Source organism: Coptis chinensis, chromosome 2 (assembly GCF_015680905.1).
Source record: "Coptis chinensis isolate HL-2020 chromosome 2, ASM1568090v1, whole genome shotgun sequence".
In the NCBI taxonomy this organism is placed as follows: Eukaryota; Viridiplantae; Streptophyta; class Magnoliopsida; order Ranunculales; family Ranunculaceae; genus Coptis; species Coptis chinensis.
Window position 1 is genome coordinate 74023359 of NC_141457.1, and position 18298 is coordinate 74041656.

General features: G+C 35.8%; 1 pseudogene; it reads right to left on the reverse strand.

Annotated features, from left to right (window-relative positions):
- Positions 1–11728: 11728 nt before the first annotated feature.
- On the reverse strand, positions 11729–17854 carry LOC147517751 (uncharacterized; annotated as a pseudogene).
- Positions 17855–18298: the final 444 nt, after the last annotated feature.

Consider the following 18298-nt stretch of genomic DNA (forward strand, 5'->3'; position numbering starts at 1 on the left):
ATCAGTAGAGAATTTCCAATCCAATGATCCATAAAACACTCGATTCCAACCATGGGTGATGTATAAGAAGGTGGAAAAATGCCTCAAAGTGCGTGTGTGACGTAAGTTATGCGAACGAAGAAAATCTAAGTTTAGATAACGTCAACCCAAATGAACTACAACTAATGGGCTTAAGCAACACAAATGAAAAGTTTGAGCAATCCGGATGGAAAAACCGACTGCCCACCCCCAAACAAATTTTTAAACACAAAATTTGTTTTAAACGTGGGTCGTTTAAAGTCAGATTCCCAAGACTTGTTGGATTGCTATTTCTATGATTTTAGAATTTTTATTTTTATATTTTACTTTTTTTATTAGTTTATTATAAGAAAAACGAAAAAAACAATAAATACATAATTCACCCCATAGAGGAACATGACTCAAAAACTGAGAAAACATGCAAAAGTGGAAAATGTGATTTATGTGAAACTGTGGACTTAGGATTCGGTACTTACAGCCACACACTCCATAGGGAGGGCCCGGTTACCTGAATGGTGCACTTACCATTATATGGAAATGAAAGGAAGTGCACCAAATGACAAAGGTTAATCCTCATAGACAGGGTCCTGTAAAAGGACTTCCTCTACATCAGGGGACAGAAGTTCGTGAAAATGTTTTAGCCGTTGACCATTAACTTGAAAGGTACTGTTGTCTGTGGGATTTTCCAAGGTGATTGCCCCGTAAGGGGTGACTTCAGTAACCAGAAAAGGACCAAACCAACGGGTTTTTAGTTTCCCTGGGAAAATATGTAGACGGGAGTTGTAAAGCAAGACCTTTTGACCGACCATAAACTCTTTGCGCAAGATTTGCTTATCATGAACACGTTTCATGTTAGCTTTATAATCCTTCGCGAGATCGTAAGAATCGCTACGGATTTCTTCAAGCTCATTCAATTGCAACTTTGCGTTTGACACCGCCTCATCAATATTGAAGTTAAGGCTTTTTATAGCCCATGAGAGCACGGTGCTCTAATTCAACGGGCAAATGACATGGTTTCCCAAATACAAGTCTAAAGGGAGACATACCTATAGGAGTTTTGAAAGCAGTTCTATACGCCCATAAGGCATCCGATAGACGCTTCGACCAGTCTTTCCTATCAGGGTTTACAGTTGTTTCTAAAATCTTTTTAATTTCCCTATTAGAAACTTCTAATTGTCCGCTAGTTTGTGGATGATAAGGAGTTTCTACTTTGTGTGTAACTCCATACTTTTTCACTAGGGATACAACAACTCTGTTGCAAAAATGTGTTCCACCATCACTAATGATGGCTTTAGGAATGCCAAACCGATAGAAAATATATTCTTTAATAAAAAAAATACAACGGTCTTATGGTCATTGCTACGGCAAGCTAGGGCCTCTATCCATTTAGACACGTAGTCCATGGCAACTAGAATATAAATGAAACCGTGGGAAACAGGGAAGGGACCCATGAAATCAATACCCCAAACGTCAAAAATTTCTACTATCAAGATTGGATTTAATGGCATCATATTACGCCGTGATTCGGGCCCAAGTTGTTGGCTTAATTTAATACACGTCTTGCAATGCACTTGGGCATCCTTAAAAAAGGGTAGGCCAAAAATCCACATTGAAGAACTTTAGCGGCTGTTTTCATTCCACTAAAATGGCCACCACACTCTTTTGTCATGGCGAACGATAGAACTTCATTATATTCCCACTAGGAAATACAACGAATAATAATCTGATCCGCGACAATACTTAAAAAGGTAGGGCTCATCCCAATAGTATAACTTAACTCGGCCAAGAACTTCTTACGTTCATTTCTTGACCAATTATAAGGCATAACATCAGCCACTAAATAATTTACAATGTCAAAGATACCATGGTCTTTGAAAAAAAATAGCATCGATGCTCATAAGGAAAAGAGTCCGGTATAGACTCAGAATCACTATTATCGTCGTTTGTAAGTCTAGATAAGTGGTCGGCAACTACGTTTTCGACCCCTCTTTTGTCCTTTATTTCTAATGTGAACTCTTGCAAGAGAAGGATCCATCGGATTAATCTCTGCTTAGCATCCTTCTTTGCAAGAAGGTACTTAAGGGCTGCATGGTCCGTGTAAACTAAAGTTTTAGAACCAACCAAATAAAGACGAAACTTATCTAAAGCATAAATGACAGCTAAGAATTCTTTTTCGGTAGTTGAATAATTCCGTTGAGCATCGTTTAAGGTTTTACTAGCATAATAAATAATAGTGGACTTATTATCTAGTTTTTGTCCAAAGACTGCACCAACTGCATAGTCACTAGCATCACACATGAGTTCGAAAGGTTTAGACCAATCGGGAGGCTGTATAATTGGTGCAGAGGTTAGGGCAGCTTTTAAAGTTTCAAAAGCCTGCTTACAGTTAAAATTAAAATCAAAGATTGCATCTTTCAAAAGCAGATTAGTTAAAGGCCTAGCTATTTTCGAGAAGTCTTTAATAAATCGCCTATAAAAACCTGCATGGCCTAGAAAGGCTCTAATATCATGGACAGTCCGTGGTTTAGGTAGAGTCGCTATCTTATCTAGTTTGGCCTTATCTACTTCGATGCCATCACTAGATACAATGTGACCTAGTACTATGCCCTTTTTCACCATGAAATGACACTTTTCCCAGTTTAAAACGAGGCTCTTTTTTTCACACCGTGTCAAAACCTTAGACAGGTTAGACAAACAGTCTATGAAGGAATCTCCATAGATAGAAAAATCATCCATAAAAACTTCCATAAAGCACTCTACCATGTCACTAAATATATGAAGCATACACCGCTGGAAGGTACCAGGAGCATTACAAAGGCCAAAAGGCATTCATTTATAAGCATACGTTCCAAAGGGACATGTGAAGGTAGTCTTTTCTTGGTCATCAATATCAATAATAATCTGAAAATAACCTGAGTAGCCATCCATAAAACAATAAAAAGCATGACCAGCTAGGCGTTCGAGCATTTGATCTATAAAAGGTAAAGGAAAGTGATCCTTTCGTGTCATAGCATTTAAACGTCTGTAATCAATACAGATCCTCCATTTCATAGGACCTTGTGTGACAACATAGTCACCCTTTCCGTTACGTACCATGGTAACTCCCGATTTCTTAGGAACTATATGAATGGGGCTTACCCATTCGCTATCAGAGATTGGGTATATGATACCCACATCGAGTAATCGTAAGACTTCTTCCCTAACCACCTCTTTCATGGCAGGGTTCAAGCGACGCTGATGTTCGCGAGAAGTCTTCGCGTTATCCTCCAAATGGATACGATGAGTGCAAACATTAGGGTCAATTCCCTTAATGTCGGCTAAGGACCAACCAATCACAGACCGATGTTCCCTAATCACCTGGATTAAACGTGTCTCTTCATCCTTAGATAACAGAGAAGATATAATTACCGGATGACTACCATCCGGATCAAGTTGAATATATTTTAGGTCCGGGAGAAGAGGTTTAAGCACTGGGGTGGAAGGAAAATCAATAGATGTTTCGTCTGGGTCCTCATTTTGCATAATGAATACTTGCTTAGGTAGCAAGTCTTCATACTCAGTATAAGGAGCAACCGAAGGGTCTACAATTTTTGTGGACTCAAGGATGGTGTTGACTTCCTCTAAGTAGGAGTCATTTACAAAATCTGAAGTTTCAAAAGAAAGGAATTTGTACATATTATTTTCGGGAAACGTGTTGTTAAAATAATTTTGAGCTAAGCTCTCGATCATGCTAACCTCCCCATCTATCGGCCGAATCGGTAAGCTGTTTCATCATTTTAAAAACATTTACCTTAACAGATAAGATGGCCAAAAGATAAGGACATCTTACCATGTGCAATTTATAAAGCGTTGGCGATGGCCAAGAAGGGCCTCTAAGATGATCGGTGCAGAGTCGTTAGCGACTTACGTATCGAGGATAACAAAATCAACGGGATAGTATAAATCCACGAACCTTAACAAGCACGTTTTCCACTACACCCTTAGGATACTTAATTGACATGTCCGCTAATTGCAACGTTATTTTTGTAGGTTGCATTTCGTAGACCTATTTGTTTATACAAATAATATGGGAGTAAGTTAACACTTTCGCCCCGTGTCTAATAATAACGCGGTCGTCGTGTGGGAATCTCCTAAGGTGCCTTTTCTGATAGGGCGATCGGGGGTCCTTGTACTTAACAATTCCATTATTTTCGGATAAAGTTGGGAACTGTTCAGTTAGAAAGGCGTCTTTAGGTATGTTGGTCTTACACCTAGTAGTGCACAACTCTTTAAGAAACTTAGCGTGGTTAGGTAGCTTTTTAATAGCTTCGAGAAAAGGAAGGTTTATCGTTAGATTCTTGAAAACGTTCCTAATCTCCTCAAAGTTTGTATCCCTGGTTAGCATGGCTAATTTTTTAGGGAACGGTGGTTTCGCTCTATATTTCGCGTATGGCTCGACTTGATGTGTAACCTTGGCTTTCGGTTTCCTAGGTTGTGGTTTAAGTGGTACCTCTACAGTGGTAGGCTCTTCAGTTCCTATTTCGGTATCTAGTTCGATATCCAGTGTAGGGAGTACTGATGGGGTAACTATAGGCATAATTACTTTGTTATCAACCACTCTTCCAGAACGGAGAATGGTGATGGCATTTAGGTCACCTACGATTGTAGTTTCCGTACTAGTATTACCGTTTAACTCAAAGACTGTGTTTGCCGTTTTAGGGTTTGGTATCGCTTGTCCTGGAAACACGCCTTTTGGTTGGGCTTTCTCTTGGGCTAACTGTTGTATGCCCTGATTTATGGATTGTAAGATCTGTTGGTTTGATTGAGTCATTGATTGGAAAAGTTGTTGGGTAACTGTATAAAAGCGTCGATCGATCCGGTTGTGTAGGTGTAGTAGTCCGCGGTGGTGCGATGGAACTATCTCGTTGATTATTTATGGGTGGGTTGTGATAGTTACTATTGTGCTTAGGAACGATACCTCTATTGGTATTATAACTATTATAATTACTCGACCTTGTACTACACCTTGTCGGTAGTTAGCTTTGGTTGTTATAATTATTATAATTTCCCCGACGACCTTGCCTAGGTGGAGCTTGATTATAGTTGTTTGCTTGCCTAACATTTTGGTTATTAAACCCGGAGGTGAAACTTGTTGATTGTTTAGCCAACTAAAGTTGGGATGTTGTCTCCATGGGGCATTAGGAATAGGATAGCTATTAATGGAGCAAACATTATCTTGCTCTAATTGTTGTTGTTCATAGAGAGGACAATAGGAGTCGGGGTGCTTCGGGGCAAAACGAAATTACATGGGTTGGAGTTTACATTCATGGCGGGGATATGCTTTTGTTGAGCGAAATAGCCTCAACCTTTTTAGTTAGAGATTCGATTAAATTTTTAAGTTCGGATCGGATTTCATCTCAAACATACCGGTGCCTTAGCTGTTGAAGAAGAACTAGCGAGGCGGGGGATATCATCACTACCCCCAATTGTTATTTGCGTTTAGTTTGCTCTTCTAAAAATTTGTAAGCCTCCGAGGCTCCTTTACTTATGTCAAGGACTTCTTTATGGTGATGTTGAAGTCTTTTGAAAAAGGCACGAACTAACGTGTCTTTTGCTAGGTTATGGTGTGGACACTCTATAAGCAGATCGGTGAAACGATTCCAAGCCTCAGAAAATGATTCATGACGATTCTATCGGAAAAAATGAATCTTGGAAAGCATCTCATCCGTCTTTAGGGGTTGGTAAAAATGTTCCATAAACAGCTGAACAAGTTTAGCCCACGAGTCATTGAGTTAGGCTTTGGGCGTTAACCAAGACGCCGCCTTTATCGGCTAAGGTGAAGGAAATACCCCAGTTTAATTTGTTCGCACCAACCGTAGGATGATGGAATGTTGTAAGGACTTGTTCAATCCTACGCGATGTGTTGGTAAGGTTTTTATGGTCTAAACCATGGAAAGCGGGTAACAAATTAAATATGTTTGGGGAATTCGAAAATCCCCTTTCGGGTCCCTTAGAACGATGCAAGATTTAGGGCTATCGCTCAAGGCTTTGTAGAAGTCGGAGAGATGAGTCTCTCTTTCTTCAGCCATTATGTCAGGTGTGGTTGGTGGGATAGTAGCTAGAGGTGTAGTGATTGGTATACTCGATAGATTTGTATGTTGACGTTGACGGTTAATTACGTTCAGTGTTTTTCTCCGACCAGACCTTAATCTCATGCAAGTCTAAATCTAAACACGACAACACTCCAAACAATCTTGATATTTTAGTATAAACCTCTAACTTGAGATGCGAGGTATGGAAGAAAGAAATACCTGATAGCGTCCTTGCTACGCGTATGAATAGCGTCTTATTTACGCGTGTTCAGTGTAAATAACAAGTTAGAATACTGAAAAACTTAAAACTCGAAGTTCGAAACAAACCTGTAGAAATCCGGAAATATTTAGCTTAGAGTGGGCGCAAAGCGCTTTTAGCGGTGATGCGCTCCGTGTAACTTGAAGTTACAGTTGTTTAAGGGCTGGTCGCTTCAACATGGGAATGGTCGCTCAAGGTTCCAGCTTATGGCAGTGCGCTCGTCCGAAGCGTGATCGCTTCAGGTGTAATTTTGTCACGGAACTTTTCAACGCTGAAACGGAAAACCACAGTATGATTCAAACAAGGGTGGGTGGGTTTAATGGGACTTAAAAATGACTAATTATACCATGAAAACAATGCTAAAGTGAAACTAAGATGACAGCGGCGCCATTTGATAAACGATAAAAATATAGTTTACCTACGAAATGAACGATAAAACTCAGAATGTAAGTAAACTAAAACTATTTACGTTGCTAGATTGCTTATCAAAGTTTTCTACTCTAAATTCTATCGAAATAGAGTGGAGTAACAAATTCGTTCCACTCCTAGTTCTCTAGCATGAAATGTTTTCTATGTCTAATTAATCGGTCTTAAGTCTAATGAGAGCTTTACGAAGGGTGTTATATTACGATACAATATGAAATTGATTATGTTGAATTTAAACTACGAATACTATGGAAATATGATTGTTTTTTAATCTAGATAAAGAATTAGAGGGGAATTGATTCCACCTCGAATCCAACTTAATAACCTAGCATAGATTCTTGGATCTCGATTCTTACGTTCTTACGGCAAGAAATTCGAGTTCTAATCCCTAGTGTTCATGGCATTTCTACCAAATACTAACTAGCATGTGAGGTCGTCCACCCATTCTCATAGCGAATCACGACCTTCTAGAGTGGAATAGATTCTACAACGACTCTACACTATACAACTAAGTTTTCATCAAGGCTTCATCAACCCCTCTAATGGAGGTTTTAGCCTTGAGTCATCAACCCATCATTTCCCATTGAATTATAACTACACATCATATTAAAATTCTAACTTAACTAAATTAACTAACAATGTTTCAATCTATTTAAACTATGAAATGATAATCAACAAGAATTAAAACTAGATCTATAAATTGAAATGACAAAAATCAAAATTGACACAATAACTATTTCATTTATCTAATCAATCAAGAATAATGATTCAAAGACTTAATCTAAAACAAGAATTGAAAATGGAACTAAACTTAATTAATCTACTGAAAACTAGATCTAGAATTAATCTCTATTTTTAGGTCTAACTAGCTACCATTAACAAAGAGCTAAGCTTTTTGTTTTTATATGTCCAGATCCAAAAATCGTGCATGGGCTTGGAGCCATATTTTGGGCCAGAGAATCAGGCCCAAAACCCAATTCTTTCAGTCCAAAAAGGCCTTCCAGCTATAGTTGGCTTCAACAGACTTTTCGTCCACTTCTGCTCCTCTGATTGGGTCAAGGCTTAGACCATTGGAAAGCTCTTTCCGAGCCAGTCGTTTGGACATAAGGTAGGCCCAATTCCGAGGTCTGAGTCCAAAGATACGGCCTTCAGAAGTTCTGCTGACTTTGAGTGTTGTTTCTGCCCGCGTCGACTTTTCAGCTTTTGACCGGGCTTTAGAAAGGCTTTGTCTTCTTGAATATTGGCCTTTAATCACAGAACTTCTTAGCAACCGACCTTTGCTCCTTTATCTCGCTAAAGTAGCACATTTCTGCACATAATGGACTTTGACGCCTGAAATGCATAAAACACGTAATCGTATTAACTCTTAATTATTACTCACATAATTGGTCTAAAAGTATGATGGTTAACGGGTTAAAACAACAGTTTTGGGCTCTTCTCAGCCATCTTAATCCATGCTTGAACAGTTTGTAGGGAAGTGTTTTGCAGGGAAGTGTTTCAGTACATTGGAATTGTAGAAATTTGGTTGAACTGAATAATATTATGTACATCCACTATCCATTTTGGTCACTGTAGATCATTTGTTGTTTGTAGAAATATATCTCAAATGTAATATAAAATGTATGCTTTTCCCAAGTAAAACTATAACGAATCAATTATACTGATTTTTCCTCTTGCTACTGAGATACACTGTCAAAGATTAATCAATCATGATTTTAATCAAGTATGTTACTATTAAATTTTCAATATAGAACACTATTCTCAACCTAGATGACACCAATTTAAGTAGAACACAGGCAATTTGAGATTAAAGAAATAGTAATAACTAAATGCATCCATAACCAAAATACCTTACTCATGCATCCACAAGAAAATTAAAAGTGTGCTTTGTTTGTTTATACGAGTTTTTTGCACAGGATTTTTCATAAATCTATGCCTCTATCTTCCCCACACACACACACACACACACACACACACACACACACACACACAGATTGGAAAAGTCATTGAACTCAATTTTTAAATGTTGAAACTATTTTCTTAGAATATTTGACAACAACCCATTTATTTTATTTCATTTTTCTAATTTTCATTTTAATTAACAGTGGAACCTGCTACCCAATTCACATTTTCTATAAATAAAGTTATATACTAATTATTTTCTACTTTATTATTAAAAATTATTCACAAGGTACATAAAAACGGCACCCGTTCAGTGAATCGAACCTATAACCTATAAATTGGATAGAACTTACATGTAGTCAATTTTAATTAGACTTATAGTTAGTGCCTATTGGTTTGAGTTTGGGAAAAGAATTTGTTGATTTTTCGTTTTGGATGTATTACTTCAATTCTTTTAATCTATGTAACATGGACACACCATATTTCAAAAACAGTCTGACTCAAAATTTTCTTCTATGCTATTTTCTAGGGAGGAACAACCCCATCAGAAATGCCTTTAATTTAATTTTGTGAATAGTGTAAGTATGCAGCAAAATCAATTTTGAATATTGTTTTGGCAACAACAAGTGAACTAAGCATTTATTTGTTTAGTTCCAAGAGCTGCGAAGGAGAAAATATTAGTTTTGACTTTTAACTGCATGCACAGGGTGACTTTGTTAGAGAAAAGGTAGAAAAAGATAGTTCAAGATTACTCATTTAGAGAGAGATTTCCTAGCAACAGCTGTGGTCACATTTCTCACTCTACATCTGATCCCGAGGTTCTTAAAGAAGGAATCTTAAGTTCAAGCTACGATTTTAAGTTTGTGTCATGCAAATGCTCATTGGAGGAGTTAGAACACTTAAAAACCTAGAAGGACAATATGGAAATGAAGTTATCAAAGATGTACTCAAAATTTAGAGCTTAGTGAGTGTTAGTGTGGGAATAAACAAACAAACATGTAAGTTCATTTTTTTTATGTCAATATATAAGAGGTAATTATAGTTTAATTGGGATCAAGCAGACAAAAGCAAATGAACAAAAGAAGAATGCCCAAATCAAAATTAATAACTCGATCTAATAGGATTTGGGCTTTTAATTCAAAATCCAATAAATATAATTATTTATTCAAGAAGACTTTAGGTTATTAAATCATTAACTATCAATGCACACATATTATTTATTCAAGTGGAGTTTGGACATTTGAATCTTTAACTATCAAGGTAGCAGGCCCGGGCTTAAAAGCTAGTTATAGATAGAAATGTACAACTAAAAGCATCTTTAGGAGAGATACTTTCCTAGCATCAAACACCAAATTTCCAACAATTTGGTGTTTTTTCATCTTCAGGAGAGTCACATGTTGATGAAAACACCAAAAAAACACCAAATCAAACACCAAATCGGCCAAAATTTGGTTCTAGCTTTGGTGCTGTATCAAATCTCTCATGCGGTTTTAGAAAATCTGCACGGTTTTTTGAACACCGCATGGGCTTGGGCTGCTAAGTGGGCTTCTACGGCGCGGTTTTGAGAACACCACGCGGTTTTTCCAAAATCGCGTGCTTTCAATGAAGAAACGGGCAAAAAACGGCTATATCTTTCTAACACTATAAATTGAAACACTCACACAATAGTTTTACACTTACTTCTTTTTCTCTACTCTCTACTCTCTACTCTTAAAACAACAATGGCTAGTGAAGAACCAAAAGCAAAATCTAGAGGGGCGTCATGGATACAAGAAGAAGATGTTGCTCTCACTAATAGTTGGCTACAAGTTAGTCAAGATGGTGTAGTAGGAAATGAGCAAAAGTTAAACGATTTTTTAAGTAGGATTCTAAATGCATTTCATGTAAATCTAGGAAAAATGACCAAACGCACCTTGACGGGCATGGAACACCGTTGGACTCTCATTCAAGCTAATATCAATAAGTTTCATGCTATTCTTTCTAAGATTCAAGCATCTCCTCCAAGTGGCTATAATGACAATATGATTGTAAGTATTTATTTTTTATTTGTTATTTTGATTCATAAATATATTTTTCAATTCTAATTTAGTTTTTTCTTAATTGGTAGGTTGAGGAAGCAATAAGTGCATATGGGATGCATAATGGGGTTTGGAAGTGGATGCAATGCTATAATATAGTGAAAGACTCACCCAAATAGAAGATGCTACAGTTGAGAAATGATTAGTGGGGAAGGAGGTTCATCAGTTCCAATATCAACTGCGACAACTCAACCAATGGATTATGATCCACACCAAGTTGATGGGCTTGAGGATATGCCTGTTGGAAAGAAAGAAGAAAAGAGAAGAAGGCAAAAAGAGAAAAAAGAAGGTGATTCTAAAGTGGAGGAATCCGCTAAGAAACTTGATGATTTTCTGGTGGAACTTTCTAAAACCACCAAAGAAAGCTATAACTTGGAAGCTCAAAGACAATTGAAGAAAGATGAGATGGAATATGAAAAACTTCAATTGAAGAAAGATGCGCTCTGAGTTCGAGAAGATGAAAATGATGCGAAAATACTAGGAATAAAATTAGAAGGATTACCCGAAGATGAGCGCAAAATTTGGCAACTCAAAAAGGCAGAAATTTTACAAAAAATGAAGAATCGACTCGGCAATATCACTGGTAGTAGTCAAAGTAGTGCATAGTTTAAATTTAAGTTTGTATGTCTTTTAATTTGAGTTTGTATGCCTTTTAATTTGAGTCTTTTAATTTGTCTTTTAATTTATGACGTACTTTAATTTGAGTTTGTATTTTGATTTTAATTAGAATGTACTTTAATTGAATATTTTCTTTTAATTTGAGTTAAGTTACCTTAATTTAAAGTTGATACTTTTTATCATTCTAAAAAAAATTCGGCAGAGTCTACTTTGTATTTTCAAAATTCTCATATACACAAATCCTTTCATAAAACCACAAATACATAGAAATAAACTTGGAACACAAATACATAGAAATTGAAACGATAAATAAACACAAAGTCCAAATGAAATGCAAATAGAAATAGAAATCAAATCTAACCACGCCGCCCATGCCTACTCCACGAATGCTCGACCAAGTCATTCTTCAATCTATCATGAACAACTTTTGAACGAACCCTCTCGACGGTAGATGCCCAACGAGATAGAACAAAGTGGCGTTGATCTTCAGATGCACCTTCTCTATGTGGCACTTCATACTCAGGAATATATTGTGGGATATCTATTTCGCTTTCATCTTCCACAATCATATTGTGTAAAATGATGCAAGCTCTCATAATAGTAGCCATGGTCTCCAAATACCATAACCTGCACGTATTCGCTAAAATAGGCCAACGCGACTTCAATATACCAAACGCCCGCTCTATGTCTTTTCTAGCAGCTTCTTGCTTCTTTGCAAAATATTTATCTTGTGTAACAGTTGGTTTAGCAATCATTTGAATAAAGGTGGCATAATTAGGATAAATACCGTCAGCCAAGTAATAGCCCATACCATAATGATGGACATTCACAGTGTAGTTACAAGGAATAGCTTCATCATTGACTACATCATCAAATATTGGTAAGCGGTCAAGCACATTAAGATCATTGTGAGAACCCGCCATTCCAAAAAAAAACATGCCAAATCCACGTGTCATGAGAAGCAACCGCCTCCAAAATCAATGTTGGTTTATGCACATGGCCAGTGTGAGACCCTTGCCATGCAGATGGGCAATTCTTCCATTGCCAATGCATGCAATCAATACTTCATAGCATTCCAGTCCATCCGCGTTCCTCAGACTCTTCAAGCAAACGCTGAATATCTGCAACATTTGGTTTGCGCAAGTATTCACCTCCAAAAATTCTAATAATTATATCACAAAAATAGCGCATGCATTCATGAACAATTGGTGATAATAGCCCAAAACTGTAGTTTTAAACCCCCTAACAATAATACTTTTAGACCAATTATGCGAGTAATAAATAAGAGTTAATACTGATTACGTGCTTTTATGTATTCCAGGCATTAGAGTCAATTATGTGCATAAATGTGTCACTTTGGCGAAATAAATGAGCAAGGGTTGGTTGCTAAGAAGTTCTGTGATTAAAGGCCAAGATTCAAGGAGAAAAAACATTTTTAAAGCCAGGTCAAAGCTGAAAAGTCAAAGTCAACACAAACAGAAACAGCGCATAAAAGTCAGTAGAACCTCCGAAGGCCGTATCTTTGGACTCAGACCTACCTTATGTCAAAACGACCGGCTCAGAAAGAGCTTTCCAATGGTCCAAACCTTAACCCAATCAGAGGAGCAAAAATAGATGAAAAGTCTGTTGAAACAAAATCCAACTAAAAATGCCTCTATGGACTGAAGAAATTGGGTTATTGACTCGATTTTCCGGCCCAAAACATGGCTCTTCAACCCATGCAGGAAAATGTGGATCTTGTCTCTCCATTTTAACACACAAGACTTAACTCTTAAGGAGGTAGAAAATTAGGTAGCATTAGCATAGAATTCTAGATCTAGTTTTAGACTCTATTAATTAGTTTTCATATCTTGTTTTAGATCTAGTTTTACCTTTCAATTAATTAGTTATAACAAGTTGATTGTTATTTGAGAATCATATTTAGTTTTATAATAAAGTATTAGTTTGTAATTCCGATTTAATTTATTGATTAAATTCTTATTTAGTTTTAGTATTGTTAAATTCATAAATTAGTTTGTCTTTATTTAATAATTAGTTAATCATAATCTAGTTTAATTATTAAATTAATTAGATTTAATTTCGGTCATTTAGTTATTAATCATTTCATAGTTATTAGTTTAGTTTTGAATTCTTGATTAGATAAATATCGTAAATTTATCATCTTTATATTATGTCATGTTTAAATTCAAGTGGAAATTATAGTTTGATGAATCAAAGCTAAACCTCCATTAGAGGGGTTTGATGAAGCTTTGATGAAGCTTTGATGAAAACTTGATTGTGTAGTGTAGAAATAGTTGTAAGAGTCTATTCCACTCTAGAAGGTAGTTGATTCGCCATGAAAATGGGTTGAACTTCCTCACATGTTAGTCATTAGTTGGTAGAGATTACCATGAATGATTAGGGATTAGAACGACCAATTCTTATCGTAAGAACGTAAAAATTGGATTACAACAATTTACGCTAGTCTATTAAGTTGGATTCAAGGTGAAATCAAATTCCCCTAATTATTTATCTAGATTCAACCCTTAGTATTTCCATTATTTCGTTATTCGTATCTTGTTTAGTATTTGAATTGACATTATAGTATAATTTCCAACATTACTCTCATTAACTTTGGATAAGACCAATAATAATATAAAACGATAATACTAAAGAACTAAGAGTGAAATGAATCTTCTACTCCAACTCTATTGCGATAGCATTCGAGAGTAGAAAAACTTTGATAAATTAGACATGACAATAGTTTTAGTTTTACTTGCGTTTGAGGTTCATCATTTAGTCGTGAGTAAAACTATCATTTTACGTTTATCAAATGGCGCCGCTGCCATCTTAGTTCCCGTTAGTATTGTTTTCTTTAGTATTGTTAGTCTTCTAGAGTCCCATAACCCACCCACCCTTGTTTGATCCTAACTGTGGTTGTTTGTTTCAGAACTGAATTTTTTCTCGCAGAAATACACGAAGCGCAACCCGCGCCCTATTAAGGCAAAACTCGAGCGCCCCCCACGCTTAAGCGCCTAGAACTTGAGTTTTACCAGGCCGACCGATGCCTTGCAAGCAAAAAACTCGAAGAAATTTGATTTGCGCGCCCGTAATTAAGGCATCTGTTAGGATATAGATATGTACAATATGCACTTGTTTTCTAGTAAAAATTCAAAAATTTCAAAAATATAAATAAAAAGTTATGCTATACACTTAGGAATATTGGTATTGTTTTCTTTCCCTATGCTCTAAATAATCTAGAAGTCTCATGTAGCTTTTGCATTAGAATAATTTTTAGAAACTTAGGTTAATATGTAGGTAATAATCTTTGCATCTATCTATAAATATATTACATGCGTATCTATGATTGTTTGGCAATAAGTTTCTGAAATCTAGGCTAGAGTACTTATTCTACAAATCCTGTGAAAATATAGCCTAAAGCCTTATATGAGTGAAACATTTGAGAAATGACACAAGGGAGAAGTAAAATCCGGATAGAAAAATCACACGTCCACTTGCTTGATCACTATACCATATCCTAAGCGAGAATTTATGCCCTCTTTGGATCGATATAGCCAGAAATTCAAACCTATGAATTATTTTCCGCTAGTCGCCCCTCTGAGCCTTTCTTTAGCCTTTCATAAACCGCAAATCCTTTAACCTTTTACAAAACAAAATCAAAATCAAAATCAGCCTACCCATTCTTTGAATGAGTCTGAGAATAGAGATAAAGAATAGAAAAGAGAAATACCTTTGAGATTAAGAATTTGTTAGTCGCTTCAAATAAGAAAAGGAAGTTTCCATCCAAATAAAAAAAAAACAAATAAAAGAACATAAAGAGTTAGAACTCCAAAAAAATAGAATCAAAGGAGTCAAAAGCCAAAGAAAAAAAAATGGCTAAGGATGGAAACAAAGTGTAGAAGCAAAAGTAAGAACAAAGTTTTCTCTAGTTACATAATATGAAGACTCTATTAACTCAGACTTGTCCATTTTGAATATCCATTTTCTTCCTTCTTAAACCATCTCCTAATCCCCGCAACACCTAATAAAGACCTCTAGCTTAATTAGGAATAAGTTAGTGTGATAGTAAGTGATAGATGTGTTTGATCGACTCCGGCTTCCTTGTGTGTCATTGAGATTGTAAGGTAAAGTGTGCCCACCGTGATACTTGGAGTAACTTAAACTTGAGGAAAAATCGAGTATTTTTGTCTTGACATTTATGTGAGGAGGACCTACTTAAGGACGCTTATTTCGAAGTTTTCAGAAATGGACACGCTAGTGCATTTCATAGTAGTACTCATTGTATATATGTTTATTAAGTAGATGATTGATTATTATGCATATATTAGCTTAGGTTTAGACTTGATTATTACGTATTCATTGCTAAGTGAGATGTATAGATAGTTTAGACATAAAGAAGGAAACAATAGTTTTATTTCTTAGTGGATTTGTAGTATAGATGAAGTTTGTGAGTAACTTTATGGAAAACTCTCACGAGACTATAACTTCGGCCCACTAGGGAATTCCTAGTGGTTTAAGCGCCTTGTTCAGATATGGTCAATGCAATCGCGACTTGCAAAACGAGTAGTTAGAACTTCATTTTTTGGTCACTTATTCTAATTTCTCATATTTGCTTGAGGACAAGCAAAATGCTGTTTGGGGGTGGTTTGATAAGAGCCCAAAACTGTAGTTTTAAATCTCCTAACAATAATACTTTTAGACCAATTATGCGAGTAATAAATAAGAGTTAATGCTGATTACGTGCTTTTATGTATTTCAGGCATTGGAGTCAATTATGTGCAGAAATGTGTCACTTTGGTGAGATAAAGGAGCAAGGGTTGGTTGCTAAGAAGTTCTGTGATTAAAAGCCAAGATTTAAGGAGAAAAAGCCTTTTTAAAGCCCGGTCAAAGCTAAAAAGTCAAAGTCAACGCGGGCAGAAACAACGCACAAAAATTAGCAGAACTTCTGAAGGCCGTATCTTTGGACTAAAACCTCGGAATTAGGCCTACCTTATGTCAAAACGACCGTCTTGGAAAGAGCTTTCCAATTGTCCAAACCTTGACCCAATCAGAAGAACATAAGTGAACGAAAAGTCTATTCAAACAAAATCCAGCTTAAAATATCTCTATGGACTGAAGAAATTGGGTTTTGGGCTCGATTTTCCAGCCCAAAACATGGCTCCTCAGCTCATGCATGAAAATGTGAATCTTGTCTCCTCCATTTCAACACACAAGACTCAACTCTTAAGGAGGTAGAAAATTAGGTAGCATTAGCATAGAATTCTAGATCTAGCTTTAGACTCCATTAATTATTTTTCATATCTTATTTTAGATCTAGTTTTACCTTTCAATTAATTAGTTAGAACAAGTTGATTGTTATTTGAGAATCATATTTAGTTTTATAATAAAGTATTAGTTTTTAATTCCGATTTAGTTTATTGATTAAATTCTTATTTAGTTTTAGTATTGTTAAATTCATAAATTAGTTTGTCTTTATTTCATAATTAGTTAATCATAATCTAGTTTAATTATTAAAATAATTAGATTTAATTTCAGTCATTTAGTTATTAATCATTTCATAGTTATTAGTTTAGTTTTGAATTCTTGATTAGATAAAGATCGTAAATTTATCATCTTTATATTATGTCTTGTTTAAATTCAAGTAGAAATGATAGTTTGATGAATCAATGCTAAACTTCCATTAGAGGGGTTTGATGAAGCCTTGATGAAAACTTGATTGTGCAGTATAGAAATAGTTGTAAGAGTCTATTCCACTCTAGAAGGTAGTTGATTCGCCATGAGAATAGGTTGAACTTCCTCACATGCTAGTCATTAGTTGGTAGAGATTGCCATGAATGATTAGGAATTAGAACGACCAATTCTTCTCGTAAGAACGTAAGAATTGGGTTACAACAATCTACGCTAGTCTATTAAGTTGGATTCAAGGTAGAATCAAATTCCCCTAATTCTTTATCTAGATTCAACCCTTAGTATTTCCATCATTTCGTTATTCATATCTTGTTTAGTATTTGAATTGACATCGTAATATAATTTCCAACATTACTCTCATTAACTTTGGATAAGACCAATAATAATAGAAAATGCTAATACTAAATAACTTGGAGTGGAACGAATCTTCTACTCCAACTCTATTGCGATAGCATTCGAGAGTAGAAAAACTTTGATAAATTAGACACGAAAATAGTTTTAGTTTTAGTTGCGTTTGAAGTTTATCATTTAGTTGTGAGTAAAACTATCATTTTACGTTTATCAGTTGGCTCAGCAACATGTAACATGTCATCTACTAGATCAGCTGAAGACCCATAAGTAAGCATTCGTATAGCAGCAATTACTTTAATTTTTGGGTTAATCCCAAACTTACCCGCACTATTAACTTTTTGTTGAAAATATGATATATTATGGTTAACATGATTGAAAATACGAGTAAATAATGACTGACCCATACGAAATTGGCGTCGAAAGTCGTGGTCATGAAATATAGGATTTGCGCCAAAGTAGTTAGCATTTACACGAGCCAGTGTTGCCTCGTAATGACGGTTCTTGTATTTTCTTCCTTTCTTTGAACCACTATGTGGTTTATAAAAAGACTCTGCTTCTTGCTAACGCAATAAACTCAGACGATGTCGAACCAAAGGTAGAGCAATAGCCACTAATTTATGAGTTTTAATTGCAGTGTTATCATTTGAAGGGTTCGAGCTCGATGAAGAATCAAAAAATGAATCAGAAGAAGATGAATCATAAGAAGATGAATAATCCATTGAAAAATCGTCAAGAGTTTATGTTTTTTTTTTTTTTTTGCTAAGGAGATGAGTTTAGGATTAGAGAGCACATGAAAAATGAAGAGAACCACACAGGATTAAGAGGGTTAAAAAGATTATAGCACGCCGGAGCTTGGGATTTGAGAAAACTGCTTAGGGTATATAGCG